Source organism: Equus asinus, chromosome 25, assembly GCF_041296235.1.
Source record: "Equus asinus isolate D_3611 breed Donkey chromosome 25, EquAss-T2T_v2, whole genome shotgun sequence".
Lineage (NCBI taxonomy): Eukaryota > Metazoa > Chordata > Mammalia > Perissodactyla > Equidae > Equus > Equus asinus.
This window is the reverse complement of record NC_091814.1, coordinates 38,214,164-38,234,844: the sequence shown is the minus strand read 5'-3', so window position 1 is coordinate 38,234,844 and position 20,681 is coordinate 38,214,164. Positions and strand designations below refer to the sequence as shown.

Sequence of the window (20,681 nt, the reverse complement as noted above, 5' to 3'; positions counted from 1 at the left end):
TTAAGGACTTTAGTACAATATTAAATAAAATTGGAAAGAGGGGACATCTTTATCTTGCTCTCAAACTTAGGAGGAAAGCATTTGGTCTTTTCCCAATAAATAAAATGTTGTTCTTCATAGTGTAATGTAAGTTTCATGATGTAAGTCTTTCACAGATGCCCCATATTGGATTGAAGAACTTCCCTCCTTTACCTAGTTTGCTGAGATTAAAAAAAAAATCAAATGGGTATGAAATTTTGTCAGATGTTTTTACTGCATCTATTGAGATGATCATGTGATTTTTAGTTTTAGTTTATTAATATGGTGGATTGATTGATTTTTGAGTGTTAAATCAACCTGGGATTTCTGGGGTAAAACCCACATAGTCATGATATATTACCTTTTTATGTATTTTTTAATTCAATTTGTTAAAATACTAACCATGAAGGATATTGGTTTGTAATTTTCTTTCCTTGTAATGTCTTTATCTGATTTTGATATCAAGAGTAATGGTAGACTCATAAAATGAATAGAGAAATGCTCTTTCCTTTCCTGTTTCAAGAAGAGTTTGTGTAGTGTTGGTATCATTTCTTTAAATTTTTAGTAGCATTTACCAGTGAATCCATCTGACTCTTGCATTTTTAACTATGAATTTAATTTTTTTGTTAGATAAACGGCTATTCAGAGGAGCCATTCTTTTGTTATTGTTGTTGAATGAGTTCTGGTAGTTTGTGCCTTTTAAGAAATTTAGTCATTGGTCTAATTTGTGGATTTTTTTGCATCAAGTTATTTATGATATTTCCTTATTGTCCTTTAATGTGCATAGGGATTGTAGTGATATCCCTTTTCATTCCTGATAGTGGTAATTTGTATCATCTCCCTTCTTCTCTTGCTTGTGCTGGCTAAAAGTTTATCACTTGTATATCAATTGATATATTGTATATTTCTTATATTGTATATTACTCTGATATAGTGTATAATTCTTAAAGGTCATTTATTTTCTCTATTGTTTTGCTTCCTAAGTAATTGGTTTCTGCTTTTATCTCTATTATTCCTTATTTTAGGTTTAATTTGTTTGTTTGTTTGTTTGTTTTTACTATTCATTTAGGGTGGAAGTTTAGATAATTAATTTGGAAACTTCTTTCCTTTTTCGGGGAGGAGTGAACTTCTTTTCTAATTCCAGCATGTAAGTCTATAAATTTCCCTCTAAGAACTATTTCTGCTGTATTCCACATGTTTTGACATGTATTTTTATTTTTATTTGGTTCAAACCATTTTATAATTTCTCTTGTGATTTTTTTTCTCTATCATTGTGTCATGTAGAAAGTATTGTTTAATTTCCAATATTTGGTAGATTTTCTGGCTATGTGTTTGCTATAGATTTCAATCATGGTCAAGGAAAATTCTTTGGGTAATTTTAATTCTCTTCAATCTATTTGGACTTGGTCAATACTGGTGAATGTTCTGTGTACATTTAAAAAGAATGCATATTCTGTGGTTATTGCTTTTTTTAATATAGTGACTCATTTTTCTCTCTCTCTGCATCATTTTGCATAGTTTCTGTTGCTTTTCCCTCTAGTTTATGAATATTTTGTTTTTTCAGTATTTAACCTGCTGCTAATCCCATCCAGTGTATTTTTAATTTCAGATATTATATTTTTTCATCTCTAGATATTTATTGGAGACTTTTGATAACTTATTCCATTAGTCTTCTCATCATGTTTGTGTTTTCCTCTACCTTCTTGATAAAACTGAACATATTTATAATAGCCTTTTAAACATCCTTGTCTGCTAATTCCATCATCCATCATTTCTGAGTCTGTTTCTATTAAGCGAATTTTCTCCTGATTATAAGTATTATGTTCCTGCTTTTTTGCTGCTGGTAATTTTTTATTAGATGCTGACATAGTACATTTTACGTTTTTGGTTACTGGGTTTTGTTGTATTCCCTAAAATAGTATCAAACTTTGTTCTGACATGCAGTAAAGTTAGTTGTAAACAATTGGATCCTTTCAGTACTTGCTTTTGAGCTTTATTAAGGCACTTACAGAGTAACCTGTGGTCTGATAGTAAGTAGTAAGCTCCAATAATAGTAAGTCAATAGTAAGTCCAATAGTAGTAAGTAAGTAGTAGCTCCAATAATAAAAGTCAATACCCTTCTGAGGACTCTAATCAATGCCCCGTGTATTGTGAAATCTTTCCTTTTTGGCTTGTGGGAACACAAATTATTCCAAGCCCCTTGGAATCTAGGAATTGTTCAGTCTGCTGCTTTCTGATCCATTTTTCCTCTGCCTTCTGTATTTTTCTCTAATGCAGTTTCTCAACTTTGGCACTACGGACGTTTTAGACAGGATTGGTCTTTGTTGTGGGGGATATCTTGTATACTGTCTGATCTTTAGCATTCCCAGCTTCCACCAACTAGATGCCAATATCATTCTTCCAATTATAAAAATCAAAAGTGTCTCTAGACATTGCCAAATTTCCCCTTGGAGGCAAAATTGCCCCCGACTGAGAACCACTGCGCTAGCATATTCACAAATCAGTCCTTAGGTAAATGCTCTCTATAATTATCTCAAGTTCTTTTTCTGTGTAGCCCTCTCTTTTCCCATAATCTGCGCTACAAGTTCTAGCTACTTTTGTCTCCCCAAATCTCTAGCTCCTCAGCTCAACAGTCTCTCTAGGGTCTATTTGACTTCTTTCTCCCTATGAAAAGCCAGTGAAAATCAGAGTGAAGCTTTTTTGCTGTCCCGTGATAGGACAGCAAAAAATTAAGAGTTTGGGGCCATGAACGATATACCAGGTAGCCAGGTGAAAAACCTGGGTATGAGTAATAGTAGAATGAGCCTAAATATAGCTTTGATTTGGCATAGCTCCTAGTTGGATTAAGATCAGTACCACTTTATTGGCCTAGTAGAGAGAAGGTGAACTCTTTCTAGAGGAAGACGATGTCATCTGGAACAGTCATAATTTTCACACAAAAATTTCAGTGTTCAATCCAAAAATAGTAGACACATCAAAAGACAGAACCACATGACTAAAATTCAAGAGAAAAAAACAGAAAGTCTAAACATATCCACATGTAACTCAGATGTAAAAGTTAGCAGACGTGGACTTTAAATAACTATTATTAATATATTAAAAAATATAAATGTAATGTTAGAGACTAACACAAAATGATTGAAATCTATAAAAAGATTAAAATGGAATTATAAAATTGAAAAGTACAGTATCTGAAATTAGGGATTAATTTCATGGGTTTTAAAGGAAGCTAGAATAGGAGCAGACAAGTCAATAGCAAATATCCAAATTAAAGAACACAGACAAAAAGAATGGAAAATAAAGACCTCCAAACTCAGCAGGACTCAGTGAAAATGTCTAAGAAGTTATAAACTATGTGCAATTGGAGTCCCAGAAGGAGAGGAAAGAGAAAATTGGGCAAAAACAGTATTTAAAGAGAGAATGATTAAGAATTACCTCAAATTGGTGAAAAATTAAACTACAGATTAAAATAAGTTAAAATAGACTTTAAGGAAAGAAACATTAATAAGGATAAAGAGGATCATTACACAAAGACAGAAGATTCAATTTCTCACTTGTGAAACTTGTATACACCTAACAATATGGTCTCAAAATACAGAAAGTTAAAATTGGCAGAACTATAGGGAGAAATTAACAAAATCCATCATCATGGGAAAGATTTTAAGATTCTCTCTTAGTAATTCATAGATTGAGTAGACCAAATGACCAGAAAGAAAATATGAGATTTGAACAACACAATTAATAAGTGCAATCAAGAACAAGGTAACCTCAAAATTAGAGAATATATACTCTTCTCAAGCACACAAAAAATATTTAGGAAAATTGACCACACACTAGGCCATACAGCAATTCTAAACAAATATTAAAGAATTCATAATATACAAACTTTGTCCATTGTGTTAGATTTAATAAGAAAAAAACATAATTAAAAGCTTCCATAGACTTGGGAATTTTCAAACACGATTTAAATAACAAATAGATTCAAAAGGATATCATAATTAAATTGAGAATATGCTTAGTACAAAGTGATAACAAAAAATGCCACATATTAAAACTTATGGGATGCAGCTGAGGTGGTATTTCAGGGAAAACCATGGCCTTTAAAAGTTAACATAAAATCAGAAAGAGTGAACTTGCTTAGTGAATTCATCATCAAAATTTAGAATTTAGAAAAAGAATGTAGTAAACCTGAGAATCTAGAAGACAGACATAATAAAAATAAGAGCAGATAATAACTAATAGAAAACCAGATACAGAAGAGAAGAATAACAAATCAAAAGTTAGTTCTCTGAAAAGGCTAATAAAATTGATAAACCTCTGAAGAGCTTGATCAAGAAAAGATGAGAGAAGAAATAAAAGCAACGCTAGGAATCAAAATGAGGACATATATACAACATAAGTTATACAAATAATAAGTAATATTATTAATAGTCTTACGGAAGATATTGAAAAGTTATTTGAAATGGTTTCCTGGATAAAAATAGAACTCATCAAAACTAATTCAAGAAGAAATAGAAAAACTTGAAGGTTTTGATAAATATCGAAGAAATGAAATCACACACACGAATAATTCTAGATCATTTTAAAACTGAGTTCTTCCAAACATTCAAAGAATTTCATTGCAAATTTTTAGAACACAAGTAAAGTAGAAAAAATCATAAAGGATAAAAATGTATATATTGGTAAAAGAGAACAACAGACCAAGAAGATATGAGCTAAAAGGATTATATACCAAACATCATAGACTTAAAATATAGAACTGTGGGAAGAAGTAGATAAATCACAACAGTAGTTAAAGATTTTGTTATACTTACCTCAGAAGTTGAAAATAAAGCACATACAAGTAAGCAGAATGTAGATCTGATTAATATGGATAACCATCTCAAACCAGTTGATATATGTAGACCTATACTCGTCTGTTATGGTCCTGGATGGTGCAATAAGACAAAAGAAAAGAAATGAATGTGTAAGGACTAAATGGAAGAGTGGAAACTGCCATTGATTGCAGATGACACACTCATCAACGGAGAAAACGTGACAGAATCAAGAGCTACACTATTAGAACTAATAGAGTTTTTCAAGTTTAATTGATAGAGGATCAAATTTTAAATTAAAATATTCCTCCACAATGGAAATAATCAACTAGACAATATAATAGCAAATAAGATATCACTCATATTAGCAAAAAATTTATAAAGTATCTAGGAATTGATAAGCTAAAGAATGCACGAGATCTTTATGGAGAATATTTAAAATTCTATTAAAAGACACAAAAGAAGGTATTACTAAATAGTAGAATATATCATGTTCATTTATGGGGAGATAGAAGATTTTAAAGATACCAGCTGCTGTCAAATTAGGTATGCAGTCAGTGCATTTTTAATAAATTTTCTGACAGGAGTTTTTTGGAGCTTTTGACAAATTGATTCAAAAATTATATGCAAAAGTCAAGGTATGTGAAAAGATAAATTTGCAAAAAAAGAGAAAAAAGAGGATACCTTTTTTTGTTTTATCAGATATGAGCAATCAGTAATAAAGCGAGGTCTGTCACAGGAACATAAACTATGCCAATGAAGGTGAACTGGAACTCAGGACATCTTGTTTATGAATGGGAAATTGGCGTATGATAGAGGTAGTATCGCAGAAACATGGAGAAGGGGATGGATTATTAGTAGATGGTATTGGGAAAAACAGTCTCACTGGGTGGAGAAAAAGAAATTTGGATTTCTAATTCATACCATATATAAAAATAAAGTTTGAATGGACTGAAGACCTAAAAAGTGAGAGGTAATGGGGGCTGGCCCCGTGGCTGAGTGGTTAAGTTCTTGCACTGTGCTGCAGGCGGCCCAGTGCCAGTGTTTTGTTGGTTCGAATCCTGGGCACGGACATGGTACTACCCACCAAACCACGCTGAGGCAGCGTCCCACATGCCACAACTAGAAGGACCCACAATGAAGAATATACAACTATGTACTGGGGGGCTTTGGGGAGAAAAAGGAAAAAAAATAAAATCTTTAAAAAGTGAGAGGTAATGCCATAAAGTTTATAAATAAAATATGGAAAGATATCTGTAAGTTAGGGTTAGAATATCTTAATTCAACAAGATAAAAAAGGAAAACATAAATTTGCCTATAGCACAATTAGGATTTCTGTTCCACAAAATTGAGATAAGTGATGGGACAATTGCAATGTGCAAGAATGACAAGAGATTAGTGTCTAGAATATTAAAGAACATTTGTAAACCAATGAAAAAGAGACAAAATACACAATAGGAAAATGGAAAAGGATATGAATTAGCAAGATACAGAGGAGGAAACCCCAATGGTTAACATGTATACGAAGAGATGTCAACGTCAGTAGTAATTTATCTAAATGAGAACTACAATTAAGAGTTTCCTAATTTATATACATCAAGTGGCAAAAAGTAGAAGGTTGGGTGATGCCAAATGCTGGTGAGAATAGAAACTCTTCATATTCTCTAAGAAAGTGCAGACTGTTTGGCCATTTGGAAAAGCAATCTGGCAGCACGGAGGGAAATTTAATCTGCATGTATTATTTAAGCCAAAATTTATACTCCTATGTGTTTACTCCACAGAAACCTATCAGGGGTCATGTATTAGAATATTCAACTCATCCTTGTTTGTGGTAGCAGGCAACCAAGAGTCAACTACTAGAAAATAGATAAAGGATACATTGGAAGTGTACACTGGAATTCTCCACTGTAATCAGAAGTAATGACTTAGATATACATAGAGGAACGAGGATACACCTAAACACTCAATGTTGAACGAAAAAAGGAAGAAACAGAATTTAAACTATGGCACACTACCATTTATATAAATTAAAATGTATAAGGGCACAAAATAATACTCTGATTATATTAGTCAACTCAGACTGCCATAACAAAATAACACAGACCAGGTGGCTTGAAAAACAGGACTGCATTTTCTCACAGTTCTGGAGGCTGGAAGTCCAAGATCTGGGTGCTAGCATGGTCGGATTCTAGTGAGATCCTGGCTTGCAGATGGCTGCCTCTCACATGGCAGAGAGAGAGAGAGAGAGAGAGAGAGAGAGAGAGAGAGTTAATTCCCTCCTAAAGACCCTGTCTCCAGTTACAGTCACATTTGGGATTAGGGCTTCCACATACGAATTTTGGGGAGGACACAATTCAGTCCATAGCATTCTACCCCAAACCTCCTTCACCAAATTCGTGTCATTATCACATGCAACATACATTTATTCCATCCCAGTAGCCACCAAAATCTTAACTCTTCCAGGGTCAACTTTAAAGTATAAAGTCCAAAGTCTTGTCTAAATCGGATATGGTTGAGACTTGAGATATGACTCTTTCTGAGGCAAAATTCCTTTCCAGTTGTGAACGGTGAAACCAAACTTGTTATGTGCTTCCAAAATACAATGGTGGACTGGAATAGGATAGATATTCCCATTCCAAAAGGGAGAAATCAGAAATAAGGAAAGGATGATGGATCCCAAGCAAGTCAAAAACCTAGGATTAAGGCAAAAACCATTAGATCCTAAGTTTAAAAAATAATCCTCTTTCAAGACAAAGAGGGGAGTATATAATGCTCAAAGGGACACTCCACCAAGAAGACATAACACTTATAGATATCTATGCACCCAACACAGAAGCACCAAAGTACATAAAGAAACAATTAAAAAATCTAAAAGGAGACATTAACAACAACACAATAATAGTAGGGAACCTGAACACTCCACTCACATCAATGCATAGATCAGTCAGACAGAAAGTCAACAAGGAAACAGTGGAATTAAATGAAAAATCAGACCAGATGGACTTAATAGATATATATAGAACACTCCATCCAAAACCAGCAGAATACACATTCTTCTCAAGTGCACATGGAACATTCTCAAGGATAGATCGTATGTTGGGAAACAAGGCAAGCCTCAATAAAATTAAGAAGATTGAAATCATATCAAGCATCTTTTCCGACCAAAATGCTGTGAAACTAGAAATTAACTACAAGAGAAAAGCTGAGAAAGGGATGAAGATGTGGAGACTAAACAACATGCTACTGAACAACCAATGGATCATTGAGGAAATTAAAGGAGAAATTAAAAAATATCTGGAGACAAATGAAAATGAAAACACCATACCAATTCACACGGGATACAGCAAAAGTGGTACTAAGGGGGAAAATCATCGCAATGCAGGCTCACCTTAAGAAACAAGAAAAATCCCAAATAACCAATCTCAAACCACACCTAACTGAATTAGAAAAAGAACAACAAACAAAGCCCAAAGTCAGCAGAAGGAGCAAAATAATAAGAATCAGAGCAGAAATAAATGTAATTGAAACAAAAAAGACAGTAGAAAGGATCAGAAACAAAGAGCTGATTCTTTGAGAAGATAAACAAAATTGACAATGCCCTAGCCAGACTTACAAAGAAAAAAAAAAAGAGAAAGCTCAGATAAATAAAACTAGAAATGAAAGAGGAGAAATACAAATGACTATAAGAGAATGCTATGAAAAGCTGTATGCCAACAAATTGGACAATCTAGAAGAAATGGATAAATTCTTAAACTCTTAGGAACCTCCCAAAGCTGAATCAAGAAGAAATAGATAATCTGAATAGACTAATCACAAGTAAAGAGATTGAAACAGTAATGAAAAAATCCCCAAAAACTAAAAGTCCAAGACCAGATGGATTCCCTGGTGAATTCTATGAAATATTCAAAGAGGATTTAATACCTATCCTTCTAAAACCATTCCAAAAAACTGGGGAAGACAGAACCTTCCTTAACACATTCTGTGAGGCCAACATCATCCTGATACCAAAGCCTGACAAGGACAACAGAAAAAAGGAAAACCATAGGCCAATATCACTGATGAACATAGATGCAAAAATCCTCAACAAAATATTGGCAACCTGAATACAGCAATACATCAAAAAGATCATACGCCACAATCAAGTGGGATTTATACCAGGGACACAGGGATAGTTCAACATCTGCAAATCAATCAATGTGATACACCACATTAACAAAATGAGGAATAAAAACCACATGATCATCTCAGTAGACATAGAGAAAACATTTGACAAGATCCAACAGCCATTTATGATAAAAACTCTTAACAAAATGAGGATAGAAGGAAATTATCTCAACATAACCAAGGCCATATATGACAAACCCACAGCCAACATCATACTCAATGGGAAAAAACTGAACGCCATCCCCCTGAGAACAGGAACAAGACAAGAATGCCCACTATCACCACTCTCATTCAACATTGTACTGGAGGTTTTGGCCAGAGCAATTAGGCAAGAAAAAGGAATGAAAGGAATCCAAATAGGAAATGAAGAAGTGAAACTCTCACTGTTTGCAGATGACATGATCTTACATATAGAAACCCCTAAAGAATCCATCAGAAAACTATTAGAAATAATCAACAACTACAGTAAAGTTGCAGCGTGCAAAATCAACTTACAAAAATCAGTTGCAATTCTACACTCTAATCATTAACTATCAGAAAGAGAACTCAAGAATACAATTCCATTTACAATTGCAACAAAAAGAATAAAATATCTAGCAATAGATTTAACTAAGGAGGTGAAAGACCTATGCAATGAAAACTATAAGATATTATTGAAAGGAATCGATGATGATATAAAGAAATGGAAAGATATTCCATGCACAGGGATTGGAAGAATAAACATAGTTAAAATGTCCATACTACCCAAAGCAGTCTATAGATTCAGTGCAATCCCAATCAGAATCCCAATGACATTCTTCACGGAAATAGAACAAAGAATCCAAAGACCCCAAATTGCTAAAGCAATCCTGAGAAAACGGAACAAAGCTGGACACATCACAATCCCTGACTTCAAAATGTACTACAAAGCCATAGTGATCAAAACAGCATGGTACTGGTACAAAAACAGACACATAGATCAATGGAACTGAATTGAAAGCCCAGAAATAAAACCACACATCTATGGACAGCTTATCTCTGACAAAGGTGCTAAGAACATAGAATTGAGAAAAGATAGTCTCTTCAATAAATGGTGTTGGGAAAACCGGACAGCCACATGCAAAGAATGAAAGTAGACTGCTATCTTTCACCATACACAAAAGTAAACTCAAAAAGGATCAAAGACTTGAAGGTAAAACCTGAAACCATAAAACTTCTGCAAGAAAATATAGGTAGTACACTCTTTGACATCGATCTTAAAAGAATCTTTTCGAATACAAAAGAAAAAATAAACAAGTGAGACTTCATTAGATTAAAGAGCTTCTCCAAGGCAAAGGAAACCAGGATCAAAACAAAAAGACAGGGGCTAGCCTGGTGGTGCAGCAGATAAGTGCACACGTTCCTCTTTGGCGGCCCAGGGTTCACTGATTTGGATCCCGGGTGCAGACATGGCACCACTTGGCACACCATGCTGTGGTAGGCGTCCCACATATAAAGTAGAGGAAGATGGGCATGGATGTTAGCTCAGGGCCAGTCTTCCTCAGCAAAAAGAGGAGGACTGGCAGCAGTTAGCTCAGGGCTAATCTTCCTCAAAAAAAAAAAAAATGGCCAGAGGATATGAACAGACATTTCTCCAAAGAAGATATAGAGATGGCCAATAGGCACACGAAAAGATATTCAACATCACTAATCATCAGGGAAATGCAAATCAAAACTACACTAAGATATCACTTTATACCTATTAAAATGGCTGTAATCACTAAAAAAAAAAATAACAAATATTGGAGAGGTTGTAGAGAAAAGGGAACCCTCATCCACTGCTGGTGGGAATGCAAACAGGTGCAGCCACTATGGAAAACAGTATGGAGATTTCTCAAAAACCTAAAAATAAAAATACCACATGACCCAGCTATCCCACTACTGGGTATTCATCCAAAGAACTTGAAATCAACAATTCAAAGTGACTTATGTACTCCTATGTTCATTGCAGCATTATTCACAATAGCCAAGACATGGAAGCAACCTAAGTACCCATGAGCAATGATTAAATAAAGAAGACATGGTATATCTACATATAGTGGAATACTACTCAGCCATAAAAAGGACAAAATCATCCCATTCACAACAACATGGATGGACCAGCAGGGTATTATGTTAAGCAAAATAAGCCAGACAGAGAAAGACAAACACCATATGATTTCACTCATATGTGGAAGATAAACAAGCACACAAAGAGAACAGTTCAGTGGTTACCGGGGGAAGGGGCTAGGGGGTGGGCACAGGAGATGAAGGGGAGCACTTACATGGTGACGGACAAGTAATAATGTACAATCGAAATTTCACAATGTTGTAAACTATTATGAACTCAATTAAAAAAATAATAATAATCCTCTTTGATTCAACATTTTGCAAAGCCCCCACCTCCAAGGCATTGGGCAGGGACATATTGGCCCACTGAAACTGGAGAGATGGTCCTACTCTTTGAAATAGAGGAGAAAACAGCCTTGCCCTTGGACCTGTGGTGGAAGCGGCAGTAACACAATTCAGTACATAACAATGATTTTTTAGAGATACGTATATATTTGACACATATTAAAATAAATTGCATATCTGTATAGGAGTGGGGAAATGGGAATGCAAATAGAGGATGAAGAGAAAAAAAAATTGAACAAGAATGAGACCTTGCGTGAAACTGTGCTCATAGCATGCAATGAACAGAGAAGTAGGATGAACTGAACAGTATGCACTTGAGATCCAAAGAGGAAAGAATGAATCTAGCCTCTGTCTTTTTAACCTTGTACCTGAATAATTAGTTACAGCTCATAAGAATTCTCCCTGTGTGACCTTCTTTCATGGTGTGGAAGATGACTACAAAATGGAATCACACACCTAAAGGGCACCTAAAATGGAGCTGGGAGGCCATTAGGATTACGGGGCTTCTGCGCGTCTCTACCCAGGTGGAATGTAAACTTTTGAACTGTGCTTCACTGCTATCAACCTGACCTTCTTGCAAGAAATATACTTACTCCCGTGGATAACAACTTTCTGCCTTAGACATGGTCTTAGCAACCAAGTGCCTATAGCCGAGAAGTACCAAGTACGGTTGTTACCAGCAACAGTCACAAATCTTGCAACACAACCTATGAAACTTTGCTGGAATGTATCTCTTTTTGCCTTTATAAACTCTTGCTCTTTTTTTCTCCTCAGAGCACATTTGAGTTTCTACTTGAATCTGTGTCTCCCGAATTGCAATTCCTGAGACCTCCAAGTAAACATTTTTGATTCTCTTACAGTTTATGCCTTTTATTTGTTGACAACGGAAATTGGGATAACAACTCTTAAGGTATGTTGATGCCTAGGCTGGATTTTGACTTTTCCAGATAAACCTCAAGAAACAAGTACACTTATTTATGGTAAGAATGAACATCTGAATGTTAATTATCCCAAAAGGAAAAAGAGGCAAAGGGGAGATGCTGCCTACGGTGAACTCATTTGGTTATTTGACAGGAAGTGGTAGGGAGAGTAGAGTTTCCGTTGGTGGCTGGTTCCTTAAGGTTCTTTTTGCTCCCACTGAGTCTTGTGGGAGGCATATTTAGGTTCTATTCTCACTCCCAGGCCAGGGATATCTTTTCCTGCCTTGAGTCCTGAGCTTTAGGATGGCCCCGAGTACCTAAGCACTCGGCTATGACCACCAGAGAAATTTTCCAAGAAGTGTTGGCCCTGTCTGGAAGTCCTACAGCATTTAGGCACCTCTGGGTGGCCACTAGAATGTCAGAAGATCCGTTGAATACTCTATTTTCATAATAAAGCACTATCTTTGTTGAATTCCGGCGTGGCATCTAGAGTATATAAATTTTTCTAAAAACAGGGATATCTGTGCCTCTATTGGCTGGATGAAATCATGTGTGAAAGGCTCCCGGTGCAATAACAAAAACTTTTCACATTTTTTTTCAGATGTAACGTTCTAATCTTTTATTAATGTTCAGACTTTTAACTTCAGCTTTCTAGTCTATGCTCACCGTATTTTGGAATTCAGTCTTTTCGACAGCTCTCTTAAAATTTGAAAATCTCTGCTTTGTTTGGTTTGGGAAGAAGTTGTATTTTTGTTTCTCGTTCTGAGATTAAAACATTCTGTGGCTCATGGGGGATTTAACGTTTGTTTGTTTCTTAATTGCCACTAAGAGACTAAGTGGAAACTGTTCGTTAACTTTTAACAAGAAGCTTAATGAGGAAGCGTTAAAACAAGAAGTTTAATGGCATAATATTCTTTAGCAACCATACTTATCTTTGTTTTGAGCATACAAATGAATGTAAACATTATTTGCTAAGAAATAAACAACAGTACAGAAAAAATAATGAAATTTCTGGAACAGGTTCAGGACAAGCCACTTTTTTCTTCAAACATCCAATTATATATTTGCCATGCAGTTTTTTTATTACTGAAATACGATTGGCATGCAATATTCTATTAGTTTCAGGTGCACATCATAGTGATTCAATATTTATATACATTATACAATAATCACCACAGTAAGTCTGGTTGCCATCTGTCACCATACAACGTTATTTCTTCACAGACTGAGAATTACGTGCCAGGATTTTGTTTATTTATTTATTTATTTGAGGAAGATTAGCTCTGAGCTCACATCTGCTGCCAATCCTCCACTTTTTGCTGAGGAAAACTGGCCCTGAGCTAACATCCATGCCCATCTTCCACTACTTTACATGTGGGACGCCTACCACAGCATGGCTTGCCAAGTGATGCCATGTCTGCACCCCGGATCTGAACCAGAGAACCCCGGGCCACCGAAGCATAACGTGCGAACTTAACCGCTGTTGCCACGAGGCCAGCCCCTGTACCAGGATTTTAGATCTATGACCTAACTCACTAATCTCCTTACTCCCAAAAAAGAGTTAGAAAACTATGTGGCAAACGGACCAAAGTTGGGGATGAAATTTGAGCTTCCAATTTGCTTAGATTTGAAAATTATAGAAAATTCAGAAAATAAAAAGCAGACAAGAGAAGAACCCGTTTTCAGTAAGAATATGATAAATCTGATTTGCAGCATGTGGAGCTTAAGATGCCCACAGAATCCCCAAGTGTCCCAGTGGTCGAACTAGAGCAACTGGCTCAACAGGACAGAAGTGTGGGATGGAATTTCTATTTTGGGAGTCATCAATGTCACTTATTGAGCTAATACTACATGTCAAACAGGACTGCACATATATTAATTTATTTTTCAGATGAGGAGACTGAGGCACAGAAAGATTGGATAAATTGCCTGAGGTCCCAGAGCTAGTAAAAGGCAAGCTGAGATTCAAACCCAAACAGTTATTGAGGTGCTGAGAGGTTATCAATGACCTTGCAGGAACAAGAGAAATTCTAGAGGGACAGAACATATAGAAAGGATTGAACGCTCTTTAGAGCCTACCAACCTATACTATGTATGGATATTTTGCTCAGTATTTATAACGGGGCAGTTTCTTAAGTTTTGTGTCATGATATGACACAGTTTCAGTTGACCAGGTATTTTCTTAAGCTACTAAAAGAACAAATCTGATTTAGTTAACAAGTATAAGGGTTCCAATATGAATTCCATATAATGGGTAATCTTGAAATGCATCATCAGAGAAGTTTTCTAAATCAGATTGCTGGGGATGAAGAAGGAAATTCTGCAACATGAACAATAATGCTTTCTTCACAATGTTGCCAACATTCGTACGGTGGTGCCAGCGAGAAATTCACCTTCAACAATCTCACGAGTTCATCAAATCTGCTGGATTGAGCTGAATCAGTATTGGAGTCACACCAGCCCTTTAAACACGCCTTGGATATACAGATCCTTCTGTGACAGGTCAACGAAGTCATTTTTCCCATTTCCAAACTTTTGGTGGAAGTCTTCTAAATACCTTGGAGCCTAATATTTCACTTCTGCCTTCATTTCTTGAAGACCTCCTTCTGCCCGCACTAGGGACAGGAAGCAAACCTCTTTGATCCTCAGACTTTTTGTAGTTGTTGTTGTTTTAGCTTCCCCTTCCTTGTCATCCCTGCCAATGCATTTTGTCAGAACTGGCTGTACAATGTCAGTGAGAAATTGATCAGGACCTATACTTGAGCCAATAAATTGTCAAGAGCACTACAGTCTCTATCCAGGATTCTCCATTTTCCTTGTCTGATGGGACACAAGCCTCTCAACAGATGAATCCCAGGCAGTAGTCTGGGGGATATTGGGCATTTCAGTGCCAGGTTAAATAGACTGAAGATCAATCTATTTAGATACTAAGTCTGGTCCGATTTTAGGAGAAGTTACCAATTTCTTTTCAGTAGTTCTTTTACAGTTCTATTGCTGGTAATTATTACTTTTTGTTTACAGAAATATTAATCATTTCTGCCAAGGATTTGAGGATAGATCATCTTAAAAATTTTTCTTGATTAAATAACACATAAGTAAAAGCCCATTTTAAATCACTGACACATATTGCGATAAAAACTGATAGCATCAAGATAATAACAGAAATCAAAAGGCACAAAAGTCCCAGGCCTCTGTAATGGTACCAAAAACATCCAGCATGGTGGTTCCCACTGGGTACACAGTTCTTCCAGATTTAGGATGTTTTTGACGTGTCTAACATTTTATTTTTAAAGATTCTGATAACAAATATCTTAACATAAGAAGATACAATTTTTCTCTTAAAGGACCCATATCCTTCACAGAAAACTCTGAACTTTTTTTGAGTCTCTGTTAGTGGTTCTGGATAGCACAGGAATATTATTTAAACAATAGTGACAATACTATTTTTAATATCGTCTGGATTCTATCTTTCCAGAGAAGTATGCCTTTCCTCCATATTCTTCACTTTATTGTCAATTCTATTTCCCATCCCAGATTTGTAGCTGTGATATTTTCCCTCTGCTCCATTTAATTTTAGCTGGACAAGAAAGGGAAGTTTTTAAATAAAAGTTTAATAAAAGAAAATACAAATATATATTTATCATTTACCTAATATGGACTTAGTGCTGGGGTGGATGATAAGGCTAAGAAATATAATCTAATTGGAGAGAAGAGATATACCTGTCTATATTAGTGAGGGTGGGCTGTAACAAACAGACTCAAAGTGTTATGTCTCAAAAATGACAGAAGTTTATTTCTCCCTCAAGAAATTATTTAGGTTTTTGTTGGTTGTTCTGGGATGGTGAAAGGCCTCTGCTCCATGCAATCATTGAGGAACCCAAGCTGATGAAAACTCTGCCGTGTTCGACACGTTGCTGACACCATTCAGCCTTTGGGAAGGGGGAAGATCATGGAAGGGCACAGCTGAGAGGTTTTACAGGCACAGCCCACCAGTGGCATACATCATTTTCACCCTCTTTCCTTTGGAAAGAACATAATCCTTTAGATACCCGACTGAAAGGGAGTCAAGGAACTATGGAGAAAGGAAGAATGGATTTTGATGGACCATTAGCAGTCTCTGACATAAAATCTGAGAGAGGCAAAGCAGTGAATAAACAGCAGATGGGTATATGCTACAGTGAGAAGTGGAAATCATAACGACGAACTTATTTAGCAATTCAGGGAAGGTAGAAATCAGTTTGGAATGAAGTCATTGGTAAGGGCATCACTTAGCAGACTGGACATGATGGAACAGAAGAACATAAATTGGATAAATGGAGAAGAAATGTGGGAGGTGGGGAAGGGTATGTCTTTTTTTTGTTTTTCCAATTGTCTTGCTTTTCAACTGGAATCTCTCTTTCCCTTTATAATGTCTTAAGTGCCATTGTCATTACATGTCATGTGACTGTCTCTTTTTGATAACACTTTGACAATCCCACTTAGACTTTCCCCATTTCCTCCTCTTTGTTCTCTTCTGTACACACACACACTCATCTATATTTACCTTGCAAACCTTGCCTTTTGTTTTGTGCGTTTCTTCTCTGATCTTTACTTGACAATGTATAGCCTAATGATTAAAACAATTCCATTCATTTACATGCTGTGTGGGCACTGTGTTAGGGACTATGGGTACAAAGATGAATAAAACTGAGTTCTTGCCCTTGAGAAACATGCAACAAAAATGCTAGTAACTTAACTTTTGAATATCATCTAATTTGGATCTTTGCTCTGATTTCATGTGCCTAGTAAAATGGATATTGTTACTCTCATTTTGTTGATGAGAAACTTGGAAGTCACTGTTTCCATTCACATCCTCAAAGTTAGACAGCCATGCACATAACGATAGAACTTTTTTCCCTACTCCATGCTGCTCCACTGCTGTTCCAACCCACTCAGCTTCCTCTCTATCTTCTCTGTGCTGGTTCCTTGCTTATTTCTATATATAGTTGTGTCCAGTAATTAAAATGATATATTTCCTACGGTCAGTTTTTATTTCCATACATTCACTCTAACCTTACATTTTCTTATATTCCCAGCTAAATTATTTCTACTTCAATTTTTAATTAAAGCAATGAATCTATACAATAAATCCATACAATAATCCATACAATAATCCACACAAAAGCATTGAATCCATTGTAATCTATACAATAAATATGCATATTTTAAAAGTAAAATATGATGAGGTGAATTCTGAAATGGAATCAATATTTATCAATTAAGAGCTCTGTGGGAAATTCATGAATTAGGAATTTAGTAGAGAAATGTACTCTATTCTTGCCAAAATTATGAAGTTGTGAAATTGTCTCATTTGTGTGCCCTCCAGTTCCTCATGACAGGCATCCATCCATCCATCCATCCATTTTTTTCAACCCAGTTATTGTGGGCCTAGTACATACCAGGCACTGTTTGGGTGCTGAGAACACAAAGACACAGATTCTGCCCTGGAGGGGAAGAAGGCAAACAAAGCAAAAATTCTAGAGCATACCGTATTTCTCAGCTGCCCAGAGTCCCTTGTTTCAAGGCCAGGTCCAGGTCTGACTCCCTAAGACAGTAAACCAGGCCCTGGATCGTTCCTTTCTCTGCCTATTTACTCTGCAGGCATCCTTCACTTTATTCTACTTTGCTTTACTGCACTTCACAGATATTGTGTGTTTTACAGATTGAAGGTTTGTGGCAACCCTGTGTTAAGTAAGTCTATCTGTGCCACTTTTCCAATAGGATTTGCTCACTTCGTGTCTCTGTGTTACATTTTGGTAATTCTCACAATATTTCAAACTTTTTCATGATTATTATATTTGTTATGGTGATCTGTGATCATTGACCTTTATGTTACTAATGTAATTGTTTTGGGGCACCACAAGCAACGCCCATATAAGATGGTGAACTCAATAAATGTTGTATATCTTCTGACGCTCCGCTGGCCGTTTCCCTGTCTCTCTCCCTCTCCTTAGTCCTCCCTATTCCCTGAGACACAACAATATTGAAATTAGGCCAATTAATAACCCTACAACGGCCTCTAAGCGTTCAAGTGAAAGGAAGAGTTGCATGTCTCTCACTTTAAATCAAAAGATAGAAATTAAGCTTAGTGAGGAAGGCATATCGAAAAATGAGATAGGCCAAAAGCTATGCTTATTGCACCAAACAGTTAGCCAAGTGTGAATGCAAAGGAAAAGTTCTTGAAGGAAATTAAAAGTGCTACTCCAGTGAACAAACAAATGATAAGAAAGTGAAATAGCCTTGTTGCTGATACAGAGAAAGTTTTAGTGGTCTGGATAGAAGGTCAAACCAGCCAGAACATTCCCTTAAGCCAAAGTCTAATCCAGAGCAAGGCTCTAACTCTTTTCAGTTCTCTGAGGCCTGAGAGAAGTGTGGGGGCTGCAGAAGAAAAGTTTGAAGCTAGCAGAGGTTGATTCACGAGGTTTAAGGAAAGAAGCCATCTCCATAGCATAAAAGTGCAAGGAAAAGCAGCTTGTGCTGATGTAGAAGCTGCAGCAAGTTATCCAGAAGGTCTAGTTAAGATAATTAACTAAGGAGTTACACTAAACAACAGCTTTTCAATGTAGATGAAACAGCTTTCTGTTGGAAGAAGATGCCATCAAGGACTTTCTTAGGTAGAGAGGAGAAGTCAATGCCTGGCTTCAAAGCTTCAAAGGACAGACTGACTCTCCTGTTAGGGGCTAAGGCTAATGTCGCTGGTGACTTTAATTTGAAGCCAGTGCTCCTTTACCATTCTGAAAATCCTAGGGCCCTTAAGAATTATGCTAAATATATTCTGCTTGTGCTCCATAAATGGAATAACAAAGCCTAGAGGACAGCACATCTGTCTACAACATGCTTTACTGAATATTTTAAGCCCACTGTTGAGACCTACTGCTCAGAAAAAAAGATGCCTTTCAAAATTTTACTGCTCATTGACAATGCATCTGGTCACCAAAGAGCTCTGAGGGAGATGTACAGCAAGATTATGGTTTTCATGCCTGCTAACACAACATCCGTTCTACAGACCATGGATCAAGGAGTAATTTCAACTTTCAAGTCTTATTATTGAAGAAACATATTTTGTAAGTCTATTGCCACCATAGATAGTGATCCCTCTGATGGAGCTGGGCAAAGTAAATTGAAAACCTCTGCAAAGGATTCACCATTCTAGATGTCACTAAGAACATTTGTGATTCATGGAAAGAGGTCAAAATAGCAACATTAACTGAAGTTTGGAAGAAGTTGGTTCCAACCCTCATGGATGACTTTGAGGGGTTCAAGACTTCAGTGGGGGAAGTAACCGCAGATGTGGTGGAAATAGCAAGAGAACTGGAATTAGAAGTGGAGCCTGAAGATTTGACTGAATTGCTGCAATCTCGTGGTAAAACTTTAACGGATGAAAAGTTGCTTCCTATGGATGAGCAAAGAAAGTGGTTTCTTGAGATGGAGTCTACTGGTGAAGATCTTGTTGAAACAAAAACAAAGGATTTAGCATATGACGTAAGCTTAGTTGATAAGGCAGCAGCAAGGTTTGAGAGGATCAACTCCAATTTTGAAAGAAAGTTCTACTATGAGTAAAATGCTATCGAACAGCATCGCATGCTATAGAGAAATTATTTGTGAAAGCAAGAGTCAATCAATGTGGCAAACTTCATTGCTGTCTTCCTTTAAGAAATTGCCACAGCCACCCCAGCCTTCAGCAGCCACCACCCTGATCAGTCAGCAGCCGTCAACATGGAGGCAAGACCCTCCACCAGCAAAAAGATTACAACTCGCTGAAGGCTCAAATGACAGTTAGCATTTTTTAGCAATAAAGTATTTTTTCACTAAGGTATATACATTGTGTTTTTTTAGACATAATGCTATTGCGTATTTAATAGACTACAGGATAGTGTAAAGATAACTTTTACATGCACTGGGAAACCAAAAAATTTGTGTGACTCACTTTATTGCAATATTTGCTTTATTGCAGTGGTCTGGAACTGAACCTGCAATATCTTTAAGGCATGCCTGTATCTGTAAAAGATAAATGATTTTCCTCTCATTTTGAACAAAGAACTCATTATCTCAAGAGGTGTCACAAGCTAAAAATATAAACAAACAGACTACCAAAAGCAAGAGGGTTAAGATAAATTCATGTATGACATCCACAGTTGGCTCCAAATGGAAACTAGGACACCTCTAACTTTTGAAAGTGGTGATAAGGATAACCACGCCCTTCTATATTTCTTTGGAATTGCCATGACCGGTAAAATATTGTGTGGTATGGAAAGGGAAGAGAGAAAGAAACAAACAAAGAATTCCAAATACAGTTCAGTATGTTGGGCCTCAA

The 20,681-nt window shown here is 36.3% G+C and overlaps 1 pseudogene; it reads left to right on the top strand.

Annotated features, from left to right (window-relative positions):
• LOC139041980 (tigger transposable element-derived protein 1-like) overlaps positions 1-20,147 on the top strand; it is a 35,690-nt pseudogene extending 15,543 nt beyond the window's left edge.
• The last annotated feature ends 534 nt before the right edge of the window (positions 20,148-20,681 follow it).